At 37.5% G+C, this 22,792-nt stretch overlaps 2 long non-coding RNA genes across 2 annotated transcripts in view; one reads left to right on the top strand and one right to left on the bottom strand.

Moving 5' to 3' along the window:
• LOC309499496 overlaps positions 1–22,792 on the bottom strand; it is a 350,425-nt gene that overhangs the window by 184,893 nt on the left and 142,740 nt on the right. The gene's annotated exons all lie outside the window — the stretch shown is intronic.
• LOC309499497 lies at positions 2,676–3,273 on the top strand. Its single transcript, XR_014206272.1, has 3 exons — positions 2,676–2,845; positions 2,926–3,022; positions 3,205–3,273. It is a non-coding gene; the product is annotated as an uncharacterized lncRNA (long non-coding RNA).

Here is a 22,792-nt window from a genome sequence, read left to right as displayed (position 1 = left end):
TATCTCAGGCAGTAAGTCAACAAACCTTTTCTTGCAGCACTTTCCCGCGGCTCAACCACCGCACATCAGCATGAAGTAGTAGGTCTCCGTACGCGGCATCGAGCTCATCCAGTAACACCTTGAATAAGCGTGAAGTGCTTTTGCTCGTATCGAGTTTATCAGTTTGACCACCAATGACATTATGTGAGAAAAGTCCACGACTTTCCCTGCCAAGGCCTGCTGATGAATGACACAATGATAATTCTTGAAGTCTGGAAAATCAAGGTCATTACGGCACAGTGCTATAAAACCAAGGCACATCGCCGGTGCTCCGTCGGTGGTAATTGCCATCAGTTTATGAATGGGGATATCATTTTCTCTTACATATTTTTTTTAAAAATCCACACCTCGCATTCTCTCCTTTAAGTGCAAAAGAGTGAGTAATTCCTCTTTTGTTGTAAAATCATGGAAAGCCATTCTAACAAAAACAACAAGCTGAGCTGTGTCCACTGCATCCAGAGATTTGTCGAACTGCAGTGAAAAATATTCACAGAGTGACAAGTCCTTTAACACCTGTCGATCCACGTCCTCTGACAGTGACTCGATCCTCCTTGTCACTGATGCAGGGCTGAGAGCTACAGCAAGGAGTGAGGCTTTTATGTCGTCTTTGTTTTTGAAATCCTTGAAAATAGTCTCTGCTGTAATGGCCATTGCTTCCTTGAATAACTCGCCATCCGTAAAAGGCTTTTTCTTTTTAGCCAGGAAGTGACTTACACAAAATTATGCTTCAGTAGCAGACTTATTTTGATTGGCAGATTTTGTAAAAAGTGATTGCTGGGCCTTCAACTCAGATCTCAGCTCGTCAACTTTCCTTGCACGGATCACGCTCTTTGGCAGGTAGCGGTCTTTAAATTCCGGGTGGTTGGTATTGTGGTGCAGCTCCAGATTCCCTCGTTTACATAATGCTTGTTTTTGGTGGCACAACATACATACATATTTATCTTTTACCAAGGTAAAAAGAAATTCCTGTTCCTATTCTGGATGAAAATTTTATGTTTTTGCCTTCTTTCGTGGAGCCTCCGCCATTCTAGTTTGACTGTTACCTCGTGGCCACGGGCTAGTTCACCCTACATTACAGAAGAATCGACCACAAATGGACCCAGCAGTGAGGATTATGCGTCTCCGCCAAGAAGATCGAAAAATTGAGGACTATGTACAGGACTCTGTTGAGCTGGCTCATTTGGCCAAAATGGAGGAATTATCCCTCATGATCTTTTTTCGAGGGGGGCTATCTGAGCCACAATTCAGCCTCTATTATAATACCAATAGTGGATTGCTATTATAATAGCGGATTTGCCAGGTGCACACCAGGAGCGGTTCACATCCGAGGAGAGCGACGTTCTCGTCAGGGCCGTAAAAGACAGATAAGTGACATTGTATGGGGATGGGAGAAACCCACCCAAATTACACTGTTAGACTTTTCTGTAATTTCTACAGTTATTTACTTTAAATCACCCAGTATTATACTGCTATTTCTCTTTACAGTAAATAACTGTGATTCCCATTGCATCATGGGAATTTTCTGTGACGTCTAACACCACATACAGAGACTTACTATATTTTTTACATTTTCTGTATACTACTGTATTTGACGTAACGGCCTCTCTGGCACCATTCCATCGTGCTTTTTATTTTCTAATTTGTGCCTTGTGTCTACAACGCTATAACAGCCAGAGGCTGTCTATATTGGACACATTGAAGCGACCGAACCATTAATGCAAAATGCAAACCTGTTTGTCCCTTGTCAGCGCGACAATAGCGCGAGCACTTGGACTCGGAGTACCGTACATCAGAAATATAACGGGGCATCACTATACACTGTCTGGGATTTGTCGTGTCGCGCCGGAGCATCCAGTGTAATATCACTGGGTTCTGACTGTCTTTTGTTGGATCGCGCCGTTCGTGTCTGGCCCGGGGTAGAGATGGAATTCACTTCACATAGAGAGAGACCAGCAAGCACGGTAAAATACATTCTGTGTGTGTTGACAGTTTTGTACACCCCAGTTTAACCTGTTATACTCGTCAACATGGCAGTAACGAACTTTACCATGGTAAACATCATTTTACAGACTTTGTTAGATTATTGAATTGTCGAGTTAAAATATGCCAACGAGCAACTCTTAGTTTACATTAACATTAAATTAACTAATGTGAAATTCTGTTTGGTTGTAGCTAATGTTGGCATACTGATGAGAAAATAACATTGTATGTTAGATAACAAGTTTTATGGCTAGCAGCGACCTTTCTAGTTTTAGCATTAGTTTGCAAACTATAACATATTATAGTTTATTTTTTTTATGGAATTTAATAGGCTATTTACTGCAATTGTTGTATGTGTTTAACGGCAACTGCAACAAAGCTCCAATTCGCACCAGTGACTTATAGCAAGATTCCTGAGGTAGGCGTAAACTGTACTTGAAATTATATTTTTGACATAAGTTTGCTGAAATGATTAGCAATATGTGATAAGTGCTTTGGAGCCACTGGTGCAGACTAGGCGGCATACAATATCTTATAAAATCTCTATAAAATTGGCTAACTTTATATCAAATAAGTGACCTTTGCATCATGTCTAACATTATATTTATTACACAGCAAATGGACCATTTTCTATGTTCAGTCTCACCAGATTAAACGTATCCAGGTAAGCACTGCAGTAAAACTCTCACTAATTCATTCATACCAAATCTAGCATTCTAAACAACTTAAGTTTATATTTTTGCATTATTTTGATATTTTATTAGGCAGAAGACTCTCTACCATTGCAGTCCCACCTGACCAGGAAGGTCCTAATATGGGCGCACAGGTGGGTTAACTACTGTAGGATGGAGATCGATCATCACTTGATTTCTTGCATGTGTCTTACTGTGTATTTGTCTCCAACAGGTACCCCTTCACTGCAGACAAGCTGAAATGGGCTAAATCATCGATTTCAGTCTTTCTCTCTATGGATCTCAGCATTTTTGGACAGAATTTAGGATATGTAAGTATCAAAATTTAATCTTGCATAATTTTATTTAGTTCAGCTGAAATGTTTGAATATGCTATTGACAAAAAGCTGTTTACAAATATATATTCTTAAGTTATAGTAAAAATAATTATAAAAATGTAAAAAAGGTTAAAAATAATTTGACCCTAATATGGAATTCTCTCTCTCTCATATAGTGTTGGAACCGGGATCTCCTCTTAAGGACGGAGTACATTTGTATTTGTGGACACGCATACAGACCAGGGGCTCGTTCTTCATACGTTGCTTATTACATCCGAGATCAAATGACACATCCAAGATGATATCATCGTGCTGATCATGATCTGGCTAACTCGGTTCTTCGAACACACTTGCCGGATATGATTAGTATCGCTGGATTGAGTTATCTGAGATAATTGCGCGTTCATGCGCTGGTTGAAAAGGGGATATGTATCGATAGTAGAAACATTGATCGGCAACGCTGCTATTGGCTGCTCAGCGTGGCCAAAGAGCGCGCTCAGTTTTTCTCCTCAGCAGAGCAAGAACTAATAGTCGAAGTTTATTCTGAATTTTAATGTTTAATCAAAACGCCAGGGAACACCTCAAAGTCTGCAAAAGCCAGGAGAGAGGGCTGGCAAAAAGTAGCAGACAATTTAAATCCGTTAAAAGTGTTTTTATCACTTATTAGCCTATATTTTTGTATTTTAATAATTGCATAATTACTTTGTTCATTGTAATGTCAGTCACCACACTAGAACATGGGAACAAACAAAAGTGAAGTACAAAAATCTTAGGGAGAATGTTGTGTAATATGGCACATGCAACAATGTCACAGGCCCTGTCAGGTGTGAAACCCTCAGACTTATCCTGGCTACTGCATTGTAACTGGTTTGGGTCAGGGAACGGGGTCATAAAACACCTGGAACATGTCATAATCACCTATGAAAAAATGCAGTTCTGTTAGGATCAGCATAAGTGTATGTAATACAGTGAGCTTGATATTTAATTGTGGAACTTTCCTTACCACTTTCAAATAATGTGCATAAATGTGAATCTCTGAAAATTCTTAAGTCATGCACAGATCCTGGCCATTTTGCTTTCACATTTGTGATATGGAAGATTTTAGTCAACTGCCTTTTTTTAATTTGATATAATATTACTAATGGGGAATAAGAATCACAGTAGTAACTGGGCTGCACATTTACATTGTGAACCCCCTTTCTGTTCACATAATCCCCTTCATTGAGGCCTTGATGACAGTCTATGGTCTAGCAGTCTATGGTACAAATCACGTTAGTGAAGCCTGAGTGACATATACTGTAATCGGCATGGTCATGATTGTATGATCTTCATAAAAAATTATGATAGCCAAAAAAAAAAAAAAAATACTGCTTTAAAAAAAACATTGGGTCTTAAAAACCTAAAACTGTTTTTTTAAACCTAAAAGCGCCAGGTAAACTCCGAATGACACGACAGACAGCACTTTCCATCAAGTTCTCTGCATCTCCAATAGTGTAAAGGAAAGAGCCACTCGCAAATAATCTTAGGGCAATGCAAACAGTTTGTGCTGTAGTTAAAGCCCGACTCCGACTAGTCGAAAATAAATGTGCGTTTCCAACAAATTAATAATGTAAACGACAATCTCACGAGTCACGCGAAAAAAATAAAAATCTCAGAAAGTGCACTATCGCGCTGCGCTGAACTTCCCGTATCGGCTCCGTTTATGAAGCCGGGATCTAATCCTGTTTACATGAAATAAGCCTGCTCCCGAGCAGGTTCAAGTTTGTGCACCTGTTGCTATGACAGCAAGTCCAGGATGAGCGTCGAAGAACCAAACAATCCAAGATCATGCCAAATCGTCAACAATCAAATCCAGCTAACTGAGTTAGCGACGTACGAAGAACGGGCCCCAGGGAACATTCTGATGTTGTCAGTCAAGTTCTGAACAGGAACCATTATTTGGAGAAGTTCATTTATTCGCAAAGGCGGACAAAAACCTTTGTGTTGGCTTTTTAAAGATTATTTTGATGATGACTTTTACTCCTATGCTGTGGAAAAGATGGAGGAGTAGACAGTCAGACATTGATAATAATAAGAAATGTTTCTTGAGCATTCAAAAACATTAAGACACTTAAATACTTCTTTTGGCCACCAGTGTACATGAATCCCAAAAATGTTTGGAAATAAGTGAAATTATTTTGAAGGTGGGGTTATGTGTCATGTACCGTGAAAAGAAATGTGTTTTGTCCTGTGTTGGACATTTCCTTTTTGACTGCTTAAAAATGTATTTATATTCTGCAGTTTTATGAATGTAATGGTTGATATTTCATTATAATAATTGTGTAAGCTAAACAACCAATGACTCTACATTCATTTAGTCAAATACTAACGTTTTGTTTAGGATTTTATGTATGTTTTTTAAAAATGTGTGCAGTGAAGGACATCACATAATGTGTTAATTTAACACGTTTACACATCTTTGTGCTAACCTTTCTGACATATTTACTTTGTTAAAATGTCCCTAAACTCACCCATTAATGTGTAAACATTTAACACATAATTTCCAGCATTGGCAGACTGTTTTTTTGTGTGTGATATATATGGAATGTAAATAAATAAAAAAGTTATAATAATTATTTTGTAATCATTTTGTCTAATTGATTTGTATGTCAGTAGTACTTATGTAGGATACAAATAAAAATTAATTCTATATCGAAATTATGAAATCTGATTTATATTTAGTACAAATACAAATAATTACAGTAGTGTACTGATTAGCTTGGTTTTTACAGTAATGCATTGTATTACACAATTATAGTACCATGTAGTTACTGTAAAACTGTAATACGGTAATGGTACTGTAAATCTTAATTACAGTAACTTGCCAGTAAGTTACTGTAAAAAAAACCTTGAAATGTCAGTGTAGCTTCGGTTAAACAGGCGTCTAATAATTTGGGTAAATGTGTAAGCTAGATTTATGCCTTTTTTTAACATCTTCATGGACACCACAATGATTTCCCTTGTCTGGTAATATTTTTCCTTATAATTATGTATGGTTTGCAAAAATGGGAACTACTGCTAAGCAAAGTGTATGTGCGTTGTGCACACGCTACATTATGGCCAAGCATGCGCCCTTAAAAAAGCATCTGAATAACGCACTACTGACTTTAGACTACGTTTTTCCTGGTCTGTGGCGGAATTGTTTTCTGAAACTGCAAAATAGCACCAGGGAACGTTTGTGCCGTAACACACCTCCTCTTTTCGCTGAACCGCCCCCGGGAGCGCAAGTTCATTCCCAGGGTCCCCGCGGATCCTTAAAAAGTCTTAAAAGGTCTTAAATTTGATTTTTTTAATTTAAGGCCATAAAAAGTCTTAAAAAATACAAATAAATTAAAAATGTCTTATTTTTATTTATGAAAGGTCTTAAATTTTAGATGACACTTTGACTTAGACTTATCTAAATGCTTTCGAAATTAAAACGATCTTATTAGCTGCTCTTATTATTTTTTTAATTCTATCTTGGTGGATTTGCTTGTTCACGTGACAATTCGCGTCACTTACGGCAGTATATTAGCCTACGTCTGTCTCCTGCACGCGAGAGGAGAGAAGAAAACGAGTAAATGTCAGTTCAATTGTAAGTTCATTCTTTATGTGCTTAGGAGTGTGCGATATTGTCTATGAACTATGATGATATTGTAATCATTGTTTTAACTGTACGAGGCACTGCGAGTGCGAGCTGACATCGCGTTTGTCTCATGCTTGCTTTCACTGCGTGATGTGTCAGTTTATAGATGTCCCCAAATGAGTTTTTGTCTTATATTTATATTATATGTTGTTATATTAGAATATCACATGAGCAAGAGTGCCGTTTTCCTTTGCACAATTGCAAATGTGCTATTTATTTTATACAACAGTTAAATGAACAATAAAGTTAACATTGTGAGTTACTTTTTGGACACAATATTGTCAATTTTCACTTTATATTGCCGACGAGAATTTCATAATGAAGCCGATGATTTTATTTATTTTTTTACTGAAATCCGCGTTTTGAACTAATCATTTTAACGATTCAATGAACAATCACTTGTTTTTCTGAATGAATCAGCCGTTTGAACAAATCGGTTGACTCCAACAACTCGCTTATTAAGGCAGTGACTTGCCGCCACCTACTAGTGGTTTCAGTTTCATATTTAAAGTATCCTTTAATTAAAATGTTAAAATTATAAATCATTTGATATTTAAATATTGAATAGCTTTATTTATGCAATTGTAAATGAATTGTAAATATAGTAATGCCAGTTTTGATGCCGCTTCTGTGTCACCTCTGCACTGCAAGGATGGATTTTAATTTAATGATTTAATTTGACATTGGTACTGTGTTATTCTAATATAATTTAATTTGAATTGACATAAAAGGTGATGCATACCTCTAAATACGTTTAGAAACAATATCCATATATAGGTGACAATGCCCCTGGAAATCAATTTAGGGTGGCAAATATTGCCCCTTAATAAAAATGTTAATTTCGGTCACTACTGTGAACTGTGACCACTGCATAGAATATAAAAAAAATATGAATATCTTCGTGAGTCTGCTGTCAACAACAGGCCTAAACCAGCCAGGGTACCAGTACAAAAATACAATCAGTAAAATATCATTTAATTATTATCAACAAAACTTTGAAAATATCTAGACATATTTTTGTCAATATTGCGCACCCCTTTACGGTATTAATTTAGATTTCTTCAGGTCTTAAAAAGGTCTTAAAAAGCCTTAAATTTGACTTTAAAGGGTTACTTCACCGTTTTTTCATATTAAACTATGTTATTCCCTTAACTAAGACGAGTTGATACATACCTCTCTCGTCTCAGTGCGTGCACTAAATCCCTCTGTCTTGCGGCGAAACTTTGTTAGCACTTAGGTTAGTCCAGTTCATTTAATATGGGCCAAGCAGAGAAGCTACCAAACATCTCCACGTTTTCCCTATTTAAATACAGTTACTCGCGTAGTGTAACTCGACCTAGGACGGTGACACAAAACAAAACGTTGCGCTTTTCTAAGCGTGTAAAATGGATAACTATATTGTATGGCGGAATACCATAGCAAGTGCTTGGAAGCACTTCGACTTCGGCGCAGTAATATCTTCACTAGAGGGAGCGGGGGCCGGTGAGAGGATTTTTCACGAGTGAAGATATTACTGCGCCAAGTCGAAGTGCTTCCAAGCACTTGCTATGGTATTCCGCCATACAATATAGTTATCCATTTTACACGCTTAGAAAAGCGCAACGTTTTGTTTTGTGTCACCGTCCTAGGTCGAGTTACACTACGCGAGTAACTGTATTTAAATAGGGAAAACGTGGAGATGTTTGGTAGCTTCTCTGCTTGGCCCATATTAAATGAACTGGACTAACCTAAGTGCTAACAAAGTTTCGCCGCAAGACAGAGCGATTTAGTGCACGCACTGAGACGAGAGAGGTATGTATCAACTCGTTTTAGTTAAGGGAATAACATAGTTTAATATGAAAAAACGGTGAAGTATCCCTTTAAAAATTGTGCAGATACCCTGATTCCCTAATTTACCGACATGCGTCTGTGGAGGGAAAAGTACACTGTGCGTCGGGTGCAAAATAGGAATGATACATGCATCGGTGTACAAAGTCAATTGTGCTGGGTGCAAGATAAGGCCCAGTAAGTTAAGTCCGAAGCAAGACGTGAACCCGTAGCCACATGTTAACATGTTACACGTGGCAACAATTTCTCAGACACATAAGAAACAGAACTTCTGAGTGATTCGTTGATGTTTTGTACATGTTGTCATATTAATTAGAGTTCAATGCGTTTTGTTTTATTGACCACAATATTATTGGTATTTGTTGAAATGGGCACTTTTGATTCATTTTGGAAAAAGGTCAATGGCTTTGAGCCCCCAAAGAACCAACCTGAAATGTGCCTGGAAATTATTGAATCACCTTATTCGGTCACTGAATTTGACATTATAAATGGACTTAAATATGCTGTGCATGAGGTGGTTGCTTAAGGTGATTTTCAAACAGTATACTCTACCATGGGACAGAATACAAGAAGTCTTAGGATCCTGTCCACAACTTCAAAATGTTTTCATAATGGAAGGGTATTGAGCTAACAGCTTAAATCTCAACCTAATGGACTTGTTGGATCCAGTACAACACGTATCAGCCTGACATTCAAGACACACCCTCCTGTAATGAAATTAGTTCCCATCTATCATGTTCTCCATCCAAAGAAAAAATAATTTATATCGCATTTATCTTTTATCTGTTTGTCCCTTATGCAACATTAGAAATATTATCAGATACATAATAGAACTGAATTCTGGGTCACATTATATTACACAACTTTGATGTAGAAAATGTTACAGAATACATCTGAGAGATTACTTCCCAGACAAGCAATTTTCCGAGATGGAATTTCAGGAAAATTACCCTATTGACCAAAGAACGATTGTTGTATTATCAAAAGTTCTAAGTTTAATCTAGTGGATGTGATAGAAACACAGGCTTGGTAGAAGATGAGGAGAAGCCTCTGACAGCTTTATCTTTATTCTCGTCATCCACTTATCAGCTGTTTCGCCTAACTGATGCAGTGAAATGAATAATGAGTATTTCTTGAGTGTTCACAACTTGAAATAGACTATGTAGTCACATTATTAGACAAAGGAAATATTAGACAAATTTCAAAGTTCTATTTTATTTTTACATTTTTGCATTTAGCCAAGCAAATCCAAAACGAATTTACAGTATGTTCCAACAATATATTTTAATAGTACATGATTCCCTGGGAATCAAACTCATGACCTTGACCCAGTGGCGGTTCTACATTGAATTACACCCTGGGCGAGACCCCTTTCGAGCGCCCCCCTTGACCTTTCTTGTCCATCTCTTATTTGGCACTCGACATCGACAATCAACAGATCCCCTGATCCCCCCATAACTGTCACTCACGCTCACGAGTCACGACCAGAAGTCAAGACTAAACCAATTCACCTTGGTGGTGGTGACCAAGTAATCGTTTTGAATTACCTATTTTTATTAGCCATTCAGACCATTCAGAAAAACAAAAATGTGCAGGAAATATAGAGGCCCGTATTTATAATATTATGAATGAAATGTGCGTTATCTGGAAGAAAGTCGAGGTGTGACTGATAACTTCGATAACTATATGGATCCCCCCCCCCCCCTTGTCCGTTCCATTTGGGAGAGACCCAGAGGTGAACTGTCATCCGCGCCCGCGCCTCCGCGCCCCCTCCCCTTTCCCCTTCTCAAACAAACAGCTTCTGTGCACGGCATCTTCTCAGCAAGCAGGGGCGCAAATTTGGCAATTCCCCACACAGTGAAATGATAGATAATAGAAAACCGCTTCGCGGCGCAGATTTGTATTTTTTTTTCTGCTCGTGCCGGCGTTGCCGCCCCCCCAAAAATGCCGCCCCGGGCGATTGCCCGGTTCGCCCGTGCCTAAAACCGCTACTGCCTTGACTTTGATTTAGTGCCAGAGTCTACAAGTCAAGCCATGAGAAGAACACTCATTGCAATTCTGAATACATCATAATATGTAAAGTGAAAGAAATAGTTTTATACCATAAACTTTCTTTGTGTTACGTTTTTCCAAACGTTTTAAAACTTTTTTATTTTCTGGTTCATATGAAAACAGCAACACAACAACAACAATCTCAAACTTTTGGGTTATGGAAGCTTGTTTGATTCACAGAATAAAAAAAGAAAAAGATAATTATGACTTTTTATCTCAGTTCTTGAGTTTATATCTCACAATTCAGACTGTTTAACTCGCAATTCCGAGTTTATATTATTGTATAATTCTTAGAATAAAGTCAGAATTGCGTCAAGTGAAATCAGAATAGTGAGATATAAACACGCAATTGTGACAAAAAAGTCAGAATTGCAAATAAAATTGTGAGATTAAAAAGTCCCAATTACCTTTGATTTTTATTCTGTGTTGGAAATAAGCTTGATACTGATTTATACATAGCTAAAAGCAATACATTATAATGTATAAAACATTATTATCTAATAGTTCCAAACAAATTCGGTAACACTTTAATGAACAACTATACAGGAAACAATTAGTAACACAATATTACCATTATAATAATTGCTATTAACTAAAAAGAAACTCAAAAAAGTAAGCAAGTAAAGTCATTTCTAGCATAGTAAGTAAGAGCACTTAGTTCACTATTAGCTAATCAGTAAGTACAATTTTTTATACCTCCCAGAAGACTACTAATAATTACTATATACTGTACAGGTTCGTAATTAATGTGAATAACGCTCAATGTATAATTAATTTAACAGCAATGTACATGCACTGGACACTGTATACCATGCAGCTTTGAGGTTCATCACTGGTTTTAAAGTCCTCACTCACCATTGTGAACTGTATGAATGTGTTGGATGGTCTTCTCTATCAATACGGAGACTTCAACACTGGTATATCTTCATATATAAGGCTATTTTAGGTCTACTTCTATCCTACCTTCTGACCTACATCAGTGTAAATAATATCGGGACTTACAATCTTCGTTTCCTAGATCTCTGTTCCAAAGGTTAGAACAAGGCGTTTAAGTTTGCTGCTCCCTCTACATGGAACAAGTTACAGAAATCCATGAAACTTAATAAGCTGGTCTCATTGGTCGCTTTTAAGAGGATGTTAACTGACTTGGAGGCAGCCATATGTTTTGCCTGATGCGTTAACGATTGTGGTTGACTTCAAGGGAATTGCTATTTCAGTTGTTTTATGTTTTCATTATTTTTATGTATTTTGTGGCTGTATGTATGCATGGTTGTACTGCTGCCTGTCTTGGACAGATTTTTAATCTCAAGGAGTATCTTCCTGGTTAAATAAAGGTAAAAAAATAAATATATAAAGTGAAGATATGGTAACCCACTAGTAATGACTCAAGTATTACCAAATCCTTCGGAATGGATTAATTATTTGCAACAGTATTCTAAAGTTAAAAGCATGATAACTCTCTAGTAAAGTCATTGTACGCTTTTGAGGTTTTTGTAAGGTTTTCTTTTACAAATGTAACAAATTCTTGTAAAACAATGTTTGGTAACTTTATTTTAAAGTCACTCTGTGGTGAAAATCAAGCTTTTAATATAGTTTATCTGTCTATGTGGTGTTTTTAATATGCTTTAAGACAAACCATGTGCAAATTCATAATTCAACACCATTGCTGAGTATTTTCTCCTTAAAACTGCTGTGAACTAAAGAGAGTCTCAAAAAACGCGGTTTGAAATCACAGGTGTTTGACGTCACAAACTACCTTGTAACCAATCACGACAACATGTGATCTTCAACGAGTGGATCTCTGAGCTGGCGTGAGTGGAGGCGGGGCTCATTTGCATATTCATAGAACCGCATATTCTAAATGAGGAAAGCGTGTAGTTGCATTTTAGGCATGAAAAAAAACATGTACTACATGTAACAGTAAATTATGCATAATTACATATAACCCTAAACCAAACCCTAATCATAACTCTATAGTAAGTACATGTAGTTAATTAATATTACTCAGTACTTATTTGAGTAAGGACAATGTAACTATGTCACCTTAAAATAAAGTGTAACATCTAGGTTACTAATGTAACCACAGGAAACGGAGACGTTACGTCAGAACTGAACTGACGAATTGGGATCTTGTCTGAAAGACTTTGAGTGTAACAAAACTAACCAATAGACTTTGGCGAACGAGATATGCATTGCAAACCACTCCCTGCGAAGCGGGTATGAATGGAAGTCGCTCAGTAAAGTTTTGTGCTGAGGAGCCGAGATGGTGTGTTTCGGTCGTTCAATGGTGGCGAAGGGATGTAACGTCTCCGTTTCCTCCTTCAGGGAATGGGGTTAGATTAGTATCCTAGACGTTCCCTATCAGTCAGTCACATCGATCACTGCTGTTCCTTCCACACAGTGTGACTATTTGGACTACACTGGGAAAGCGTGCCTATTCTAAACAGAAAGGGACACTATGGAGACCACATCCTGCCAGTAGGAGGTAAAATGTGGGGTTACACATATGGACTGACTGTTAAGGCAGTGCTACAATACTGTATGAAAGGTCTCTGTGGTAGATCCAGCCTAGCTAGGTCATTACAGCAAAGACTGCAGAGTGGGCTCTGCCAAGGGAATGACACGGGCTCGCTGACAGGGAAGCTGTACCGTGGAAGAATACACATGTGGGATCACCCGTAGGGGAACCACAACACATGGGCACCTAGTCAAGCACAAGGGCTGACCTCTGGACATACACACGAGTGCTAGACCCAGCGCCAGATGCTTCCGCCACGTCTGGCTCCCGAGGGTACTGGAGGAACTCCATCCAGGGCTCAAGATAAGCACTCATATCCCATCCTTGGAGGGGAGTGTCACTGCAAGCGAGACACAGAGCGAGCCTGTACTGGCTTCAAATTTCTAGTAAGTGGGGGGATCTGGCTCTGTGTCTCGCTTGCAACGCCCAGGAAGAGTTAACACTCAGAGTGTTGGGAACGGCTGGTCTTGAGCCTGATACGCCAAGACTATGCATCCACAATCCAGTGGGCCAACCTCTGCTTAGAGACAGCCTTTCCCTTTTGCTGGCCTCTATAGCAGACAAAGAGGTGGTGTGAGGTCCTAAAGCTCTGCGTCCAGTCCATGTACAAGTGCAAAGCTTGAACGGGACACAGCAGTGCAAGGGCTGGGTCTGCCTCCTCCCGGGCAGCGCTTGCAAGTTCACCACCTGGTCCCTGAAGGGAATGGTGGGAACCTTGGGCACGTGTCCAGGCCGGGGTCTCAGGTTTACGTGAGAGTTGGGCGTAGAGGAGAGATCCCAATTTGTCAGTTCAGTTCTGATATAAGGTCGAACGTGACTGACTGACAGGGAACCCTAATGTTTTGAGAACGTCATTATCACTGAAAATGACTGAAAAATGAAAACAAGGTGTTTCTTATTGATTTGTCCACTTTCAAAACAGATCTCGTGTGTGACTGTAGGAGCATTAATTATTTGATATTTATTATTGGTTATTCACTGTCACGTGGGCACAGGTGATCACTTCCGTTTTCTTTATTATTTCCTTTGGCGGATTGTTTGATGCTGTGTTCGGAAGGGGCGAGTTGCGTGAGCCAACTTTCTGTTGACCGTATTGCGTTCATTTCTGCATATCAAGATAAAATAAAGGTGAAATCAAGATACGATCCTTATTGTCTGTCTAATTGTTTTGGTAACTAACGATATTACAAATGAGTGCGAGCGAGTCACAAGCCATCCCGCTACATAGCCTCTACGTGGCTATTGGATGCCGCGAACAGTGACCACATTTAATTGTCTGCACATGTTAGGGCACATACTGTATAACTCCATATTTTGTTTCAGTTCATCCACTTTTCCTTAGCCTTTCTTTTGAGCAAAAGTGAATTTGCTACCGCAATTTAACTCAGAGGGAGTGCTGCGGGTAATTGGATTCTTAATTGTTCTTGCGACTATCATCACACAGCAGGTATAGCAACAGCCATCATTATTTCTCCTGTTCATATGGAGAGCCCTTGTGTCCTGTTGTTACATGTGTGTTGATATAAAAGGTCTCATGTTGCTCTCCACATCCTCCAAAAATACACCCTGAAGACAAACTTGGGGTGCCGGCAGATGTTGGCATAGACAAGCCACAGGGTTTTCACAAAGTGACATTCCCTACGGGTCTACACCTCTCACCTGAGCACTGAAATTCAGACGTGCCCTCTATCTGCACTTTGAAAGTGTCCCTGAATTCAAATGTGGGTCTGGTTACACATTATACACTTTAGATGAACCAGGTACATGCCACAATTCATTTCAAGGCCTGCATCGCATAAAAGAGCATGATGCAATTAATGTTCTAGTCCCGTTGTCCTATATAGGACTCTTTTTCTCCTAAACATGCAAATACAAATATCACTGAATAAATTGTAGAAATGACTCATTGTTCTGTGCTCAGCAGAGAAGGTTGTGCATTTAGATTACAATACAAATGTAGTGCCCATAGTATTTATTTATTTATCTGAGAGCATACAACATACAGTAAGTTATTAAGAATGGCTTATTTACTGTAGCAACATGGTTCATGTTGTCATGGCAGGAGTGCTGTTGGAGATGCAATATTGAAACTATAGCTTATGATACAACAAGCCACTCATATTAACTAATGCTACCCTTGTGATAAAATAGTTGTATTAAATTATTATAAATTATTATAAATTATAAATTGTTAAATTATCTAAATTTTTTTATATGATTTATAATTTCATTAGTCTCTTTTGCCACAAGAACAATTAAGATTTTTTAATAGATATTTTCTGAAGGTCATTTGAATGATTACAATTAAAAGCAGCATTAAAGACTAAATCCAACTTCAAAAATATTAGAAACACCATAATAATAAAAAAATAAATAATAAAAAACAGCAATGAAAAGCATAATTCACTATTTTGTAGAAAAAAAGAAAACCTAAAATTCTAAGATACATCCAGGACTATGCTGACTGAGACTCAAAACAGTTTTTGAATTAGGGCACAACAAATCATTAAAAAAGTTAATTAGGATGATTATATCAAAATATCAAAGTCTTTTTCCCATTGTGTGACATTATATTTGAGTGAAATGGCTTTTGAACAAGAAAAAATGTAGGTGGGACTTGATTTTGTTCATTGGGAATTGAATGGATGACTGGATGGTTGGGGTTTGCTATTGGTGGATCTCATGTGAGTGACAGGTTGTCCCGCCCTCGTGCCAGTATACAGGTCATCAGAGAAGAGAAGAGTTATTTTAAATTAAAGATTACAAAGGCTCATGATTTTCTTTCTTTTTTTTAAATAAAGATTTGCACAGATAAATAATTTATAATAAATACTGCAATATTCCAGAAAAATTGTCCATTTTTATTTCATGGTGACTTTAACACTTACTACACTTAGTACAAGGAATAAAATGAAAAAACACACACACACACCAAAATTCATAAGGGAATATAAAAAATAAATAAAAAAATAAAAACATATCGTGAACAAAAGTAGTTAACTTAATATTTACTTTGCTCCAGAAACATGATAGCATGCTGGGACTTATAGGGAACATTACTGAGAGATAAAAAATAAATTAGTTAATTGTTTTTATGAGTTAATTGAAATGAAGCATCTAAACTATATTTTCTAAAATGAATGAGGAGGTTTTGTTATATTATCCCCTGCAGGTTATGTCATGCTACAATGCTACACTTCTCATTCCTGGAAAAGCTACAATATTTTGTAAAAGTAGTTGTACAAAAGTAGTTGTAGTTGTATTAGTATCATCACTGCTTTTAATTAGTTACTCTGCAAAACTTCTCAAGATAAGTGTAGCTTTATTTTGTGACTGGATAATCCTATGTATAAATGTGTTAAATCGGTTCTGTATGTTTTAGATAAGAATAGGAAACTGTCCAAAAAAAAAATAATAAATCAAATTACGATCACAGATAAGAACAAGATTATGGCAAGATTAGTCTGACAGTTTCATATTTGCTCAGAGACTGGTCTAGACCCTTATGTGGAAACCTCCCTCAGAACTAATTAATTACTGATTTATATGCAGCTAAGTGATGGGTAAGTGTGAGCCACAACTCACAAGTAATTAAAGGGCGGAAGGATGACTTTGCCTTTAAAACGGCCCCACTGTTTTGGCATATTAATGTACAATAAATGTCATTTTTATGTGGTCCTGACACAGCGATTCTGCTATTAAAAATGAAAAGACTAGGAAGATCACTGTAGTCTTCACTGAATCAGTGGACTTATGCTTCCCTAGAGAAAGCAACTCCAGTAATGCATAAAGTTTAATGAGATAGAGAGAAAGACTGAACCAATGTGTGTCTGACAAAATGTTTAGTGGAATCGATAAGGCAGAGAAACCATGTTATGCGTAGAATACACACTTGTAAACAGATGTATCTCTATACATTATAGAATTGCCTGCCGATTGTTCGCTAACTCTTTGCAAACAGTGTATGTGATGTATAGATCAGGTCTGTAGTATATCACTTGCTCATTTCCAAGTCAAAACTGAAATGTCTAAAATCATTTAAATAGCACATTGGGTTGCTATTTTTAAACATGAAATTAAGCTCACTTACACTGTTATTTGAGGCTACAGATAAGCAATTGTGCTTAAATTAACCTTCAGGGCTTCTGTAGTGCATGGGTGTGATAAAACACACAAGAGATTTACATTTCATCCTATGTTAAAATTGAGGAACATAATGTGGATTCATAAAGGCAAAAACTGACATGAAAATGCCCTTGTGTGCACGCCAACTCAGAAGCATTTGTACAAACTTTTGTACTCATATACCAGTAATTAAAATAATCCAAAACTGTTTATTAAAATGTATTTCTCTGTTTATCATCAGCATTATCTTATTTAGCTTATCTTATTATCTTATCTATATTTATCTCCTGCATATATACTCTCTGTTCAGTTTAGTTCTTTGTCGGTTATCGTTTATGTTTGCGGTTGTGTACCTGTGTATTTCCGATTATATGTGATTAAAGATTGTTGTAGTATTTCTTTATCATCGTGTTATTCATTGAAGCCACTCAGAATGTGACAAATATACAAACGTAAAATGCAAACTGTAGTGATTACCTGACTAAAATGATTTCATTAACTCTTTCCCCACCAATCACAGAATTTTCCGTCATTTATGAGACAATGCTTCCCCACCATTGATGGAATTTTCTGGCTTTTCGTGTTTTCACTGTTATACAGTAGGGAGATCAATGACACATCTTTTGAAATAGTACAGAATCTCTGATCAAAACACAGGAAAGAAAGAAGCAGGAACAAGAGATAGCATTTGTAAGCAGATGCATACGTAAAATAATGCGATCATCAAAACAGCATATAAATCAAAACTGCCTAACATTACTGAATAAACATGTCGACCCAGGTTGAGCTATAGGACTGTGCAACCATTAGGGGTGTTTGTTTGTTTGTTTGTTTGTTTAAAAGCAGAGGGTTTGTTATTATTTTGAAATATTTCATGTTCTGATACTCCTACAACACAGTAGTCTGGGGGCCATGACATTTTTTGTGAAAATGATCAGACATGCTGGTTCTGGATAGCAACTTTTTCAAAAAAAAAAAAAAAAAAAAAAAAAAACGGTGGTGGGGAATTATATTAATTATATTTCCTGAAAAAAAAAAAAAAGAAGAGTTTGGTAGCACTTTATTTTACAGTCTCCTTGTTACATATGTTACATGTACTTCCTTTGTAAATTATGCATAATTTCAAGCAACTAACCCTAAACCAACCCTATTCCTAACCCTACCCAATAGTAAGTACATATTATTAATTGATATTACTCAGTAAGTAAATGTATAATTACACTGTAACAAGTACACCTTAAAATAAAGTGTAACCAAAAGTTCTATGGGTGGAGTCAGTGCTCGTTCATATTGTGTTTGAATTTAAGATGAACTGCAATTGCAACTGAAAAGTTGTTTGTATGTTTTATAAATTGTTCTTAGGAAGATTTCAGATACTGTCGTACGTTCACATTTAGGATCATTCTATGCACGTCTTTATAAATGAGGCCCAAGGGTTCTTAAGGATCCTTATCTGTCCTAATATAAACTTTTATTGTAATAAATCAGAATTGTGTCTGTATTGTCCAGAACAGTGCTGGAATGTAACCCGTTACAGTAATAATATTACTTATTGCAGTAAGTACTACAATTTGTTATACGTACTTCTGCCATTACAAGTGATGCAATGATACCAACATCATGTAGTAAGAAAGTTTAATTGTAATGAACAGCGCAGGTTTTTCGGAATTGACGAATCTGCGGCGGAACTTAACACAGTCAGTTAAACTGTAACACCAGAATAGAATGTGGAAGTGTAGTGGAACTTCACAGTCACGTCATTGGAAGAGACCGGGCAGGTTATGATCAAGTAATATGAGTGACATGTGCAGTAAATGGTCTTCTTCTGAGTCATAACATTTCATAAAACATTGCAAATATAAAAAGAGAATCTGCAGTCTGTTCCTTCAATGCAATTTCTGTCAAGCTTCAGTCATTGGCTTCTTATGCAAATGAGCTCAGTCACTTTGGCTTCCCTCCTCCTCAGCATGTCTGTGAAGGGTTGGTGTATTGAAATGTGGAGTAACTACCTTATAATATGCTATACGGCATGATGCTGTTCTCTTCACTGCAGATATTTTAGGGTTAACATAAGCTAATTTAGCTCTGAAACTGGATTCTTCTTTTCAAGTATTAACATCAAATATGTCTGACTGAAACCCGTTGATTTCTGAGTGAGGTGGCAAAATTATGTCGGTGCATAAATGTTTGATCTTAAGACGTCTTGTTACATTAATATTGGAATGGTTTATTTGAAGTGGCCAGAATTTTGCTTTAATTATGACTTGAATTAAGACTCCATCCAGTGTTTCATGGTACCTTATATAATTTACATTCGTCCTCAATTTAAACATTTTAAGTCTAGCACAGCAGCATCACTTAAATGACACTGTATAGACGCATAAACTGACTCATTGCTGCTGCTGCTTTTTTGGTCAATGGCGGAGTCTATTTTAGTTGCCTCAAAATAGCAACGCGCCAACTATGCACCTGCACACACCTTGTTTTCAGACCAGCATGCCCATGGGCGCACAAATGGGCACAAATGCATTTGCTATTTAAACAAGGTGGTGCAGGACGTGGAAATGATAACTGCGTCAGGCTGAAACTAGCAAAAAACACTTGCATCGTGTTTGGCGCTGCATTGCGCCTGGTGTATAATAGGGCCCAGTGTTTCTTATCACATTTTGGAATGTAAGAAGTGTACTTTGTTAAAGTCAATTTAAGTTTTTCTGTAAAGTACATTATAAATCATTATGTTGTAATAATGTTTTGTTGTGCTTAAAATAAGTACACTTATTTTGTTATTCACTTCATAATTCAGTATCAATGATATTATTTATATTTTATATATGTTAATATATTTTAAATGTACTAAATTGCAACTTCATCATCACAAATGTGTAATATGTTTAAATACACTAGTTCCAATAGAAATTACCATAATTTTACTATAAATCTTTGTCATTGTACATTTAGCGGTACAACTTTCAAAGACAATGGGCTCTATCTTGCACCCAGAACAATTGACTTTGTATACAGACGCATGTATCATTCCTATTTTGCACCCGCGCACAGCGGACTTTTCCCTCCACAGACGCACGTCGGTAAATTAGGAAATTAACTTGCGCTCCCGGGGGCGGTTCAGCGCAAAGAGGAGGGGTGTTTCGCCGCAAACGTTCCCTGATGCTATTTTGCAGGTTTAGAAAACAAGTCCGCCACAGACCAGGAAAAACCTATCTAAAGTCAGTGGCGCATTGCGCATGTTATTCATATGCTATTTTAAGGGTGCATGCTTGGCCATAATCATTGTAGCGTGTGGACAACGCGCATACACTTTGCTTATCTCATCTACACACAGACGCAGCAGTTCTCATTTTTAGAAAACCATACATTATTAAAAGGAAAAATATGAACACACGAGGGAAATCATTGTTGTGTCCATGAAGATGTGAAAAAATAGGCATAAATCTACCTTACACATTTACCCAAATTATCATTCGCCTGTTTAACCGAAGCTAATTTGGGTGGGTTTCTCCCATCCCCAATGTCACTTCTCTGTCTTTTACGGCCCTGACGAGAAAGTCGGTCTCCTCGGCTGTGAACCGCTCCTGGCGTGCGCCTGGCAAATCCGCCGTTATAATAGCAATCCGCCATGGAACAAGCGCACCTGCTCTTAGAGGGAATGTGAGATGTCGCTCTGATTGGTTTATTTCACGTTACGCCCAAACCAAACCTATGAATAATGAATCTACTTCAGACCAACCCATTTTAGATTTGCGTCGGGCGCAAGAGTCATTTATCCCGCCGGTATAATAGCAATAGCGCCCAAGACCCGCCCACAAAGTTACTTGCGTTTCGCGCTTGGTACTTGCGTTTCAGATCGTTAAAATAGGGCCCAATAGATGTAATTATGAAATCACACACAGACATGTAAGTCTCAATCAGATCAAATTGCATTTAATATAAAAATAAACTATAATACTCTGTTCACTTATTTGTAGTTTACATGCATACATATAGTATTAAATTACATTTTTTGACTTTAAAGTTTATTGTTTACTACAAATTACTTTAAAGTATACCATGGTACACATTCAAAAAATAATGGAATTGCCATAGTACATGAAACAATCAATGATACCATGTTCATAAAAAAACAATGTTACTTTCTGGTACTGTTTTAGTAGACAATGTTCAAGTGTGGACATGAAGAGCTTGTTTCTGAGCCCACTTGATGAAATGTCTGTGCTGGTATGTTGCATCTGTGTTCAGGGGGTTTGAGTGTGTAACGCTCTCAGTCTCTCCTAGAACCATAGATGAATGCGCTGAGGGATCAATTAGTTGTGATAAATGAGAAGAAGATAACACACAGTTATTTGCATTGGAGCTTTCATCAGGACCCCAACTCCCATCAAACTCTCCAGCCTCCCTGTGGGGGAGCTGGGATCAGCTGGGAGTGGCAATAGCATGTAGGCCAGATATCAAAGAAACCTTAGAAGCTCTGAAACCCTAAGCCAGAACACCAGGCTGCCCGCTCTATGTCATGCTGTAAAAATTAATTGTGATTTTAACGGTAAAAGACTGTAAAACTACTACAGTAAAAACTGTTAGTTGGTTAACAGGAAAGTTTCTGTACTATATACAGTGAATTACTGTAATAGATCTAACTATTAATGTAATTTTACAGTAAAATACAGCTTTACAGTTTTCAGAAGTGAAAAAGAACAAGTCATTGTATAATTTACAGTGAAAAAAACATAAATTGACATTCCCAGAATTCCCTGCGTGAGACTTCACATTTGATGTATCTTCCCTGAAATAACTGTTTCTTCTTAGTTTCTCTCAGTTTTTTCTTATAAATTTTGTACATTAGGGTTTTATGTTACTGTCCATATAATCCATATAACAGGCATAGGGTCAAAACCATAGTGCAAACAATCCAAATGTACAATAGAGTCCAAAACAGGCCGGGGGTGGGTAATCGGGAGAATTCCCGGTGGGCCGCTTCACTTTTGGGCCGGTCGAGGATTTTTTTTTTTTTTTTTTTTTTTACATTTGTCACGTTAGTTACATTAGGCTACACACGTTCTGCATTCTGGCACCGCAGCGCACAGCCTCTGCATGGGTCATACCATGTGAGGGAGTTCTCCCCTCCCATAGAGTTGGTTGGGTCCATAGCCCGTCTTTTCCAAAACGTTTTCTCAGGTAGGCTACCGCGGTACCACCTACCGATAGCTGGGCCGGCCCTACCGTAACGGTACGCGTCAAGGAGGATGGATGGGAGGAACAGGCCAGGAGGGGCTGAAAAAGCCAGGTTGAAAAAAAGAAAGGCATTGGAGGAGGATGCTGCCAAATGTGCCAAGCTTACAGATTTATTTTCAAGAGGACAAACACAAGTGGCAACAGGTAAAGAGAGATAGGCCTAGTAATGATTAGCATTAGCAACGCTGCAACGTAATTATTCAGCTAATACCGTTGTAGCGTTGTCAACCTATTCACAAGCAAAATTTAATTAAAATATTATCCTTTTTGTATAATCCAATACATGGCGATTCATAGACTGCAAATATTATTTAATTTAATATTGATAACAAAA

The sequence above is a fragment of the Leuciscus leuciscus genome (assembly GCF_965113295.1).
Source record: "Leuciscus leuciscus genome assembly, chromosome: 5".
NCBI lineage: Eukaryota > Metazoa > Chordata > Actinopteri > Cypriniformes > Leuciscidae > Leuciscus > Leuciscus leuciscus.
The sequence above is the reverse complement of the archived record's forward strand: the minus strand, read 5'-3'. Positions and strand labels throughout refer to the sequence as shown.